Source organism: Gorilla gorilla, chromosome 3, assembly GCF_029281585.2.
Source record: "Gorilla gorilla gorilla isolate KB3781 chromosome 3, NHGRI_mGorGor1-v2.1_pri, whole genome shotgun sequence".
NCBI classification, from domain to species: Eukaryota; Metazoa; Chordata; class Mammalia; order Primates; family Hominidae; genus Gorilla; species Gorilla gorilla.
The window spans coordinates 36,538,458-36,546,070 of NC_073227.2; the positions used below are offsets into that span (position 1 = coordinate 36,538,458).

Below are 7,613 nucleotides of genomic sequence, written 5' to 3' on the forward strand. Positions count from 1 at the left end.
GAGGAGTCTAATGCAGAAGAGTGTAAACAATGTTAAGAGTCAAAGAAAGAAAAAGAACACATATCATGGTTTTATGTACATAAAGTGAAAAAACAATAAAACCGTATTTATAATGTCACATGTCTTGACATTTCTTAACTTCAGAAAGAAGAGAATGGTACTTAGAAGATGGGAAAAGGCATAGGAGTTCTTGGGTGATGACATTGTTCTATATTCGGACCTTATCACTAGTTACACGTGTGCTCATTTTGTAGTGTTTCTTCAGGCTAACCACTTACTTTTACACTTTTTTGTTTATTTTATACATCAAAAAAAGTTTTGCTATCAAATCAAGGCCTTTACTACATATTAAACTATTATTGATCCTCTCTCATTACCCCCCAAAATTGAACATCTAACTACCTAATCAATGTTTACCAAGTTGGGTTTGGGAAATAAACGATTTGTCTATGATAATCTTTTAATTTCAAGTTTTCATATTGATAACAATCTTAACAATTAACTTAAAAAGAGTCTCCATGATCTAGATGGCTACTTATGATTGCTATTTGTTTTTTTTCCTTTTTGTGTGTCAGATCAGTTGAGCTGGAGAGAGAGTTGAGCTGTCAGATGTTGACGGTAGCCAATAAATTCAGCAAAATATATTGAAAGTAACAATCAAGCCTTTAATCACTTACTCTGATAGTACAAGCAAGAGAATAAAACCTGTTCCATTTTCCCCCATGGAACAATAGGCAGGTAAGTTGGGAATGGATCAGTGCAGATATGGGTACTGCTTCACTGATAGGAAGCTCTGGACACAAGGTCCTAGCATTTTTATGGATCTTGGGATTGGTTTTATATGAACTGTTCTTTTTGTGTCCTATCTAAAAATGCTTGTGTGCCCCAAGGCTGTGAAAGCAGTCGTCTTTATCTTGATCCTTTATAATGTTTGCTTTTACATTTCAACCTATGATCTATTGCAAAGTACTGTTTTAATATGTTGTGGGATGAACCAAAATTGTTTTGTTCATTTGTTTGTTTAATATGGTTATTCCAATAATCTTTTTCCCATTATACTACACTGAAAACTTTATTAAAAATAAATTTACCATGTACATACCAGTCTACTTTTGGATTCTATTCTGTTCCATTAATATGAGTTTTTAAAATCCTATGTAAAAATTACATTATCTTGATTACTATAGTATCTATTAATGTCAGATGGTATAATTTTTCCCAATTTGCTTTAGGGATTATAGTATATTGCTTATTTCCAATAAACTACTTAGATTTAGTACTGTACTACCTCACATAAAATGTAAATTATAAGAACAACAGAGTATTAAACAATATCATTTCATTAACTTCTCCTAACCTTTGTGCCTTTCTTGTCATAGATGTTATATATAGATATGTTAAAATGTTGGCATTTTATTTTAAATAGTCCATTTTTGTTTAAATATATTAAGAAAATGAAGCAAAAATAATATTATATATTTATACTTACATTTTCCCATTCTAGTTTCTGGTTCTGTTCATTTCTTCATGTATACCTGAGTTTCTATCTGGTAACATTTCTCTTCAATGTGAAGAACATCCTTAATCATTTCTTACAGCTTTTTTCTGTTGGGAACTATTTCTTTAAACTTTGTCTGAAAATTCTGTATTTCAAATTTAGTCCTATTTATAAAGGATAATTTCTCTAGCTATAGGATTCCAGTTGACAACTTTTTAAAAACATATTAAACTTATTGTGTTTTATCATGCCTTCATCTAATAAGGTTGCTGGAATTTTTGATATTGATATCTTGTTTTTGTTAGGTTTTCAGAAGTTTTACTATGATATGCATATGTGAGGTTTTTTTTTTCTGTGTTTTTCATTGTGTGTGTGGTTTTTTTGTTTTTTTTGTTTTGTTTTGTTTTGTTTTTGAGATAGGACCTCTTTCTGTTGCCCAGGCTAGAATGCAGTGATGCAATCATGGCTTATTATAGCCTCAACCTCCTGGGCTTAAGAAATTCTCCTCCATCACCCTTCCAAGTAACTAGGACTACAGATGTGCACCACCACATCTGCCTTTTTTTTATTTTTTGTAGAAATGTGGTCATGTTATGTTGCCCAGGCTGATCTTGAATCCCTGGGTTGAAGCAATTCTCCCTCTTTGGCCTCCCAAAGTGCTGGGATTACAGGCATGAACCTCTGTGCCTGGTGTATTTGTTGTTTTGTTTTAACATAGTTACCTTCTTTGGGCTTGCTAAGCTTTTAAGATACACCATGAGTTCATCTTTTTCAGCAAATTTAGGAAGTTTGCAGACAAATATTTCTTCAAAATTTTCTATCTCCTCTTTCCTTTGTAAAATCCAATTGTATGTATGTCAACTGACTTGATCCCTCAAGTATTTGAGTCTCTGCTCATTTTTTATTCTAGCTTTCCTTCTCTTTTGCTTCAGTTTGAACAATTTCTATTAACCTAAATTCAAGTTAATGGATATTTTTATTTTTCCTTTCAGTTGATCCTGTGAGTTTTTTCACTTCAGATATTTAATATTTTATTTTATGGGAATTCATTAGGACTCTTTTCTTACAGTTTACTTTTTCTGAGATCCCCCATTTTTTTCTCTTTTTGACTACCTTTTCCTTCAAATGCTTGAATATATATATATATCTTTTTCAAATATTTTATATGCACATTCCAACATCTGTATCACTTTAGGGTCTGTTTCTACTCTGTCTTTTATACTTTTGGCTGAAGAATACATGCTTCTATTTCTCAAGTATGAAAAATCTGTTTCTGGTTATCTCATGTCTAGTATTTATGATTGTTTGCTATATTGAAAGATGTTTGGATTGTGTTTCTTTCTTTGAAGTGCTGTGTTTTGTTCTGGCATACAGTTAAATGAATAATTAATCACCACGTGCCTTTATTTTAGGCTCTTTCTGCATGTATCTGTTTTAATTTTTTGCCTAGTTATAGTCTGTAACTCTTACTTTTGAAGGATGACCTTTCTGGACTGTCAACTGTACCGGAGCAGGATTACTTGCTACTTAGTAAGCGTCTCCCCATGAGCTCAGCTATACTGAAATATTTCCCAGAATTGAGCAACCTCTGAAGTCTTCATTCATTCATTAGCCTCCCGGAAGCTGCGCAGGCCTTAAAGTCTCACCTTGAGCATGCATAGCCTTGTCCTCATCTCATCCTTAAAAGCAGAGGATATAACATGCTGCCCTAAGGGTCTTCTCTGTACTTCTCTCTCCTTTCTATTATCCTGCCTCATAAACTTATCCCTGCTCAGAAGATCTGAATTCTTATGTCTTCCTGTTTCATTCATTGACACTCGAGCTTTCTTCCTGGGTTCCTCATCTCTGTGCTGTGGTCTAAAAAAAAAATTCCCATGCAAGAAGCCAGGGTGAATGCAGAGCTCACTCAAAGTGTTTCTCTTCTTTCAAATAAAATAGTCTTACACTCTCTGTTGTCTACTGCTTGAAAACATTTACTTTATATATTGCGGGTATTTTAATACTTGTTTACAAAGGGTGCATAGGTCTCATATGGTAACTGTGCTATGGCTTTAGAAATGGAAATCCTAGATATATTTTATTTACATCTAGCTAAATAAAACAAGAACTACGTGGTTTGCTATATTTATCTCAAAGCAATGCTTTTGAAAATAAGTACATTCTACCTTGTCAATTTAAAAAGAGAATTTAGCTGCACTTAATTGAATATGCTAGACCTGGTGTACAATGTTCCTATGGAGACACCAACATTTAATGTGCACCCCCAATTTTTAAGCTAATAAAACAATATGATGATGATGATGATGATGACGATGATGATGATGATGAGAATCATCATCATCATCACAGGTAACATTGAATATTTTGTATGCTTTAAATTTTTTACTCAACACTCATGGAAACCTTGTGAAATTGGTAATATTTTATATAAAGGGACTTGGGCACAGAAAGATTAAGTCATTTGCTCAAAGCCACGCATAGAAGATGTGTTAGAACTGAGCAACTAATAGAAACAGCCCTGTTCACGCTCTTCCCCAGTGTTTTACCATCTCAAAAGACCAACTGTTTCTCTTGTGAGCTTCAAGAACATGCTTTTCTCCACTTCCTGCTATGCCACTTCGTTCCACTTCATTGCCTCATAAAATAAAATTAAACTGAAGAGTAGGAAAAGTGAAGAACACAATTTGAGGCAGTTATAGATAAGACAATTTCTAGGAGCAAAGATAATTTCCGAGAGAGAACATTTTATGACAAGAGTGATCAATTTGTGGCTCACGCCTGTAATCCCAGCACTTTGGGAGGCCAAGGCAGGCGGATCACGAGGTCAGGAGATCGAGACCATCCTGGCTAACATAGTGAAACCCCGTCTCTACTAAAAATACGAACACAAATTAGCCGGGCGTGACGGTGGACGCCCGTAGTCCCAGCTACTCGGGAGGCTGAGGAAGGAGAATTGCGTGAATCCGGGAGGCGGAGCCTGCAGTGAGCCAAGATCGTGCCACTGCACTCCAGCCTGGGAGACACAGCGAGACTCCGTCTCAAAAAAAAAAAAAAAAAAAAGATCAATCTAAGACCTATCTCTACTCCCACCCTAAACTCCACCTTAAGGAGCTATTATTTATTTAATATATTTTAGAACATAGTTTACATGTCCTTTCTTCTAGAAAGACTTTGTTAAATAGTCACTACCATCTCCCCTCCAAATTGGATAAACGGCCCCTCTTCTGTGTATTGGAATCCTCATCACAGTACACGTGATACTGTACCATAAATGTCCCTTTACTCATCTACCTATGATCTCTAAACACAAAACATTTTCTTGAAAGCTGATCCTTGTGTTATTCACTCCTTTATTTCAAGTACAGGCACACAATGCCTACAAAATGCTCACAGTTATTTTGTAAAAATCTTTCATTTGCATACCTTGCACAATCAAGAAGTTTCAGACACAACTATACATGATATAGCCAAGATCTCCCTTTCAAGAAAGTTGATTTCCACCCTTGTCTGCAGTTTGATAGTGAAGCCCTGGCTTGATTATGCTGTGATTATTTTTAGTCTTCTGGAACCATTTGCCAGTGCTTGCACTGTGGAGGATGAGCTTATACATTCCTTGAGGTAGTCATAGAAAGAGCAGCTTCTTCATGTTAACTGTAGCCGGAGCGTAGTAGTATTTATCAGAAGTAGAAGCTACTGAAATTTTTATATGGCCATTTATGGTCTCAACGAATTGTAAGAAATAAATGACAGCGGAGCTATTTTCCAGAACATATGAGTGTTAAATCTAAAAGAATTATTTAACAGCATGAAATTTTAAATAGGAGGCATTTAATTAACATGAAAATGTTTTTTTAAGACACAGGCTTACAGTTAGAGTGTGAAAACAAGTGGCTAAAATGGTTCTAAAAGGTGGGATAACCTGAGTCCCACACTTGGCAAAATATGAATGCTTTCAGAAAAATAGACCTCCAAAACATCTAATTAACTTCTGGCTAAAAATAATGAGTTTTTCCCATTTTATCTTTTCTTTTTCTTCTAGTGGGTCTCACTTAGTAAACTGTTTAGGTTGCCTCAAGATATAAAATCTGTCAAGAACATTATTGAGACATGGGGGATGGTTCGTAGAATCTTCTCCGTCAGAATAGATGACAACTAATTATAGTCCAGAAACTGGAAAACCCTGGGGAAGACGGAAAGTCAGAGTCTGCCCAGATAAGGTTGTTTGAGGCTATTTTTGATGGTTAGAGTATTTATGAGTTGTATTAATAATAAATGAACTAATGTTGTAGCACTAAAATATGAAAACATTCTTATTTGACCATTAGAAAGTTGCTTGCCTGGCAACAATAATAAAAAGAAAATAAACATTAAATAATAAATTACTTCTTTAAAAGAAAGTTTTTATGCAATTCTTTAATATTCATAACGTTGTAAACCAAGATGTTTAAAGCTTTGTAGTGCTGCATTGTAAAAGAGAAGGAATATATTTTACTTAATTTAAGAAATGTTTTGTGATTTCTTTCTAAAATCACTGTGTATTCCTTAGTGCTAACATTGTTCTCTGTGTATCCTCTATTATTAAGCAATTAATGTTATTTATAATTAAATGACACTATTTAGTTGCCATTCTATCACATAATACTTAATAAACGAATAATGATCCTTGAGGTTTTATTATCCTTTCTGGCAAGGGAGAGAAAAGGGCTTCTGTTGGTCTCTCTCTGGCACTTGTATGAAGAGTTTTCTTCTAAGTCTGCAGACTCAGTGAGTACACTGGAGAAATACCAGCAGTGTATTTTGATTTAAAAGGTACTAGGTAAGCTCTTACAGTCTGAAGCCTAAGTCAGACATTGGTGCCACAATGCCTGAAACTTACCATGTATATCTGAGAATTTTTATTAATCAGTGTCCCTTTTCCTCAGCCTTTTATTGCAAAACAAAACGTGTGCATAAGTGGGGAAGGCAGACAATGTTATTACTTTGGCTTTGATCGGTTCATTAGATCCTTTGTGACTAGAACCTGGAGTATGTGTGCAAGAGATAGTAAAAAATGGTACATGCAGAATAGTGATAATGTATTTTGTATTCTCATTTTCCAGCCCTATATATAAAACTGAAAGGATAAAGACACATTAGATAGGTAGGTAGGTAGACAGAATGAATATCACCCCACTTCATAAACTAATTTACTTAATGTGTATAATTCCAACAATGTTTACTACTGAAACGGGAAAGGTTCCCTTGTCTCCGTCAAAGGGTGTACGATGGGGGTGTGGCTCACTTCTTCAGTACCATGCTGCTCAAACCTCTAGGGGAGCATACAGATGGGCAGGTCGTGGGGCGACTCCACAGCAGTGTCTAGGGGTGAATACCACAGCTGAAGCCTCAGTGGGCCTGTGTTACAGGGTGCTCTTTTAGGTTGCCGTGTATAGGCAGCTTGTATTAACCAACTCAGCCCCCCTTCCTTTTCACAAGGACAGGGATTTCTGTATACCAAGGTTTCTTACCTTGGTGTACTGGATGAATCGGATCACATGTGGGCTTGGAGAATGAGTGCAGGGTTTTATTAAGTAGAAGTAGCTCTCAGAAGATTCCGGAGTCACAGGGGAGATCGTTTTCCCCTGGACTCTTCTCTGACCCCTCTGGCCAAACTCTTCTCTGATAATTCTGGCCAAACTCCGTGTCTTTCTGATGATCGATGGCCTGCGGTGCCTGCCGGTGTGCTCTTCCCCTGGCGGAATCTCCACGACCAGCTGCTTTTGTCTTCTTCCGCTGATGTGTTCCTCATGACTTCCAGCCACTTCCGCATCTGCCCAATAGGGTCTCGGGTTTTTATAGGCCCAGGATGGGGGCGTGGCAGGCCAGAGTGGTCTTGGGGGAATGCAACATTTGGGCAGGAAATGCCTGACCTCAGGTAGGTCCATTTGGGTGGAGCCCCAGGCAAAGACCATGCCCTCCTCTACCTAGCGCTTCCCTCCCCTACTTCTGTATCATTTAAAGGGACCACGCTCTTCCCTTCCCAGCACTTCCGTATCACTATCACGACAGAAAAGGTAAAGAGGACAGTTCCTTTCATTGTTCTTTGTTCACTGATTGTTGTTTCTGCTATTATAAT

The 7,613-nt window shown here is 36.5% G+C and overlaps 1 long non-coding RNA gene across 1 annotated transcript in view; it reads right to left on the reverse strand.

Annotated features, from left to right (window-relative positions):
- LOC129532904 (uncharacterized) overlaps positions 1–7,305 on the reverse strand; it is an 89,090-nt gene extending 81,785 nt beyond the window's left edge. Inside the window, exon 1 of the long non-coding RNA XR_008678832.2 lies at positions 7,006–7,305. This is a non-coding gene — a long non-coding RNA (uncharacterized lncRNA). The remainder of the gene's footprint in view (positions 1–7,005) is intronic.
- Positions 7,306–7,613: the final 308 nt, after the last annotated feature.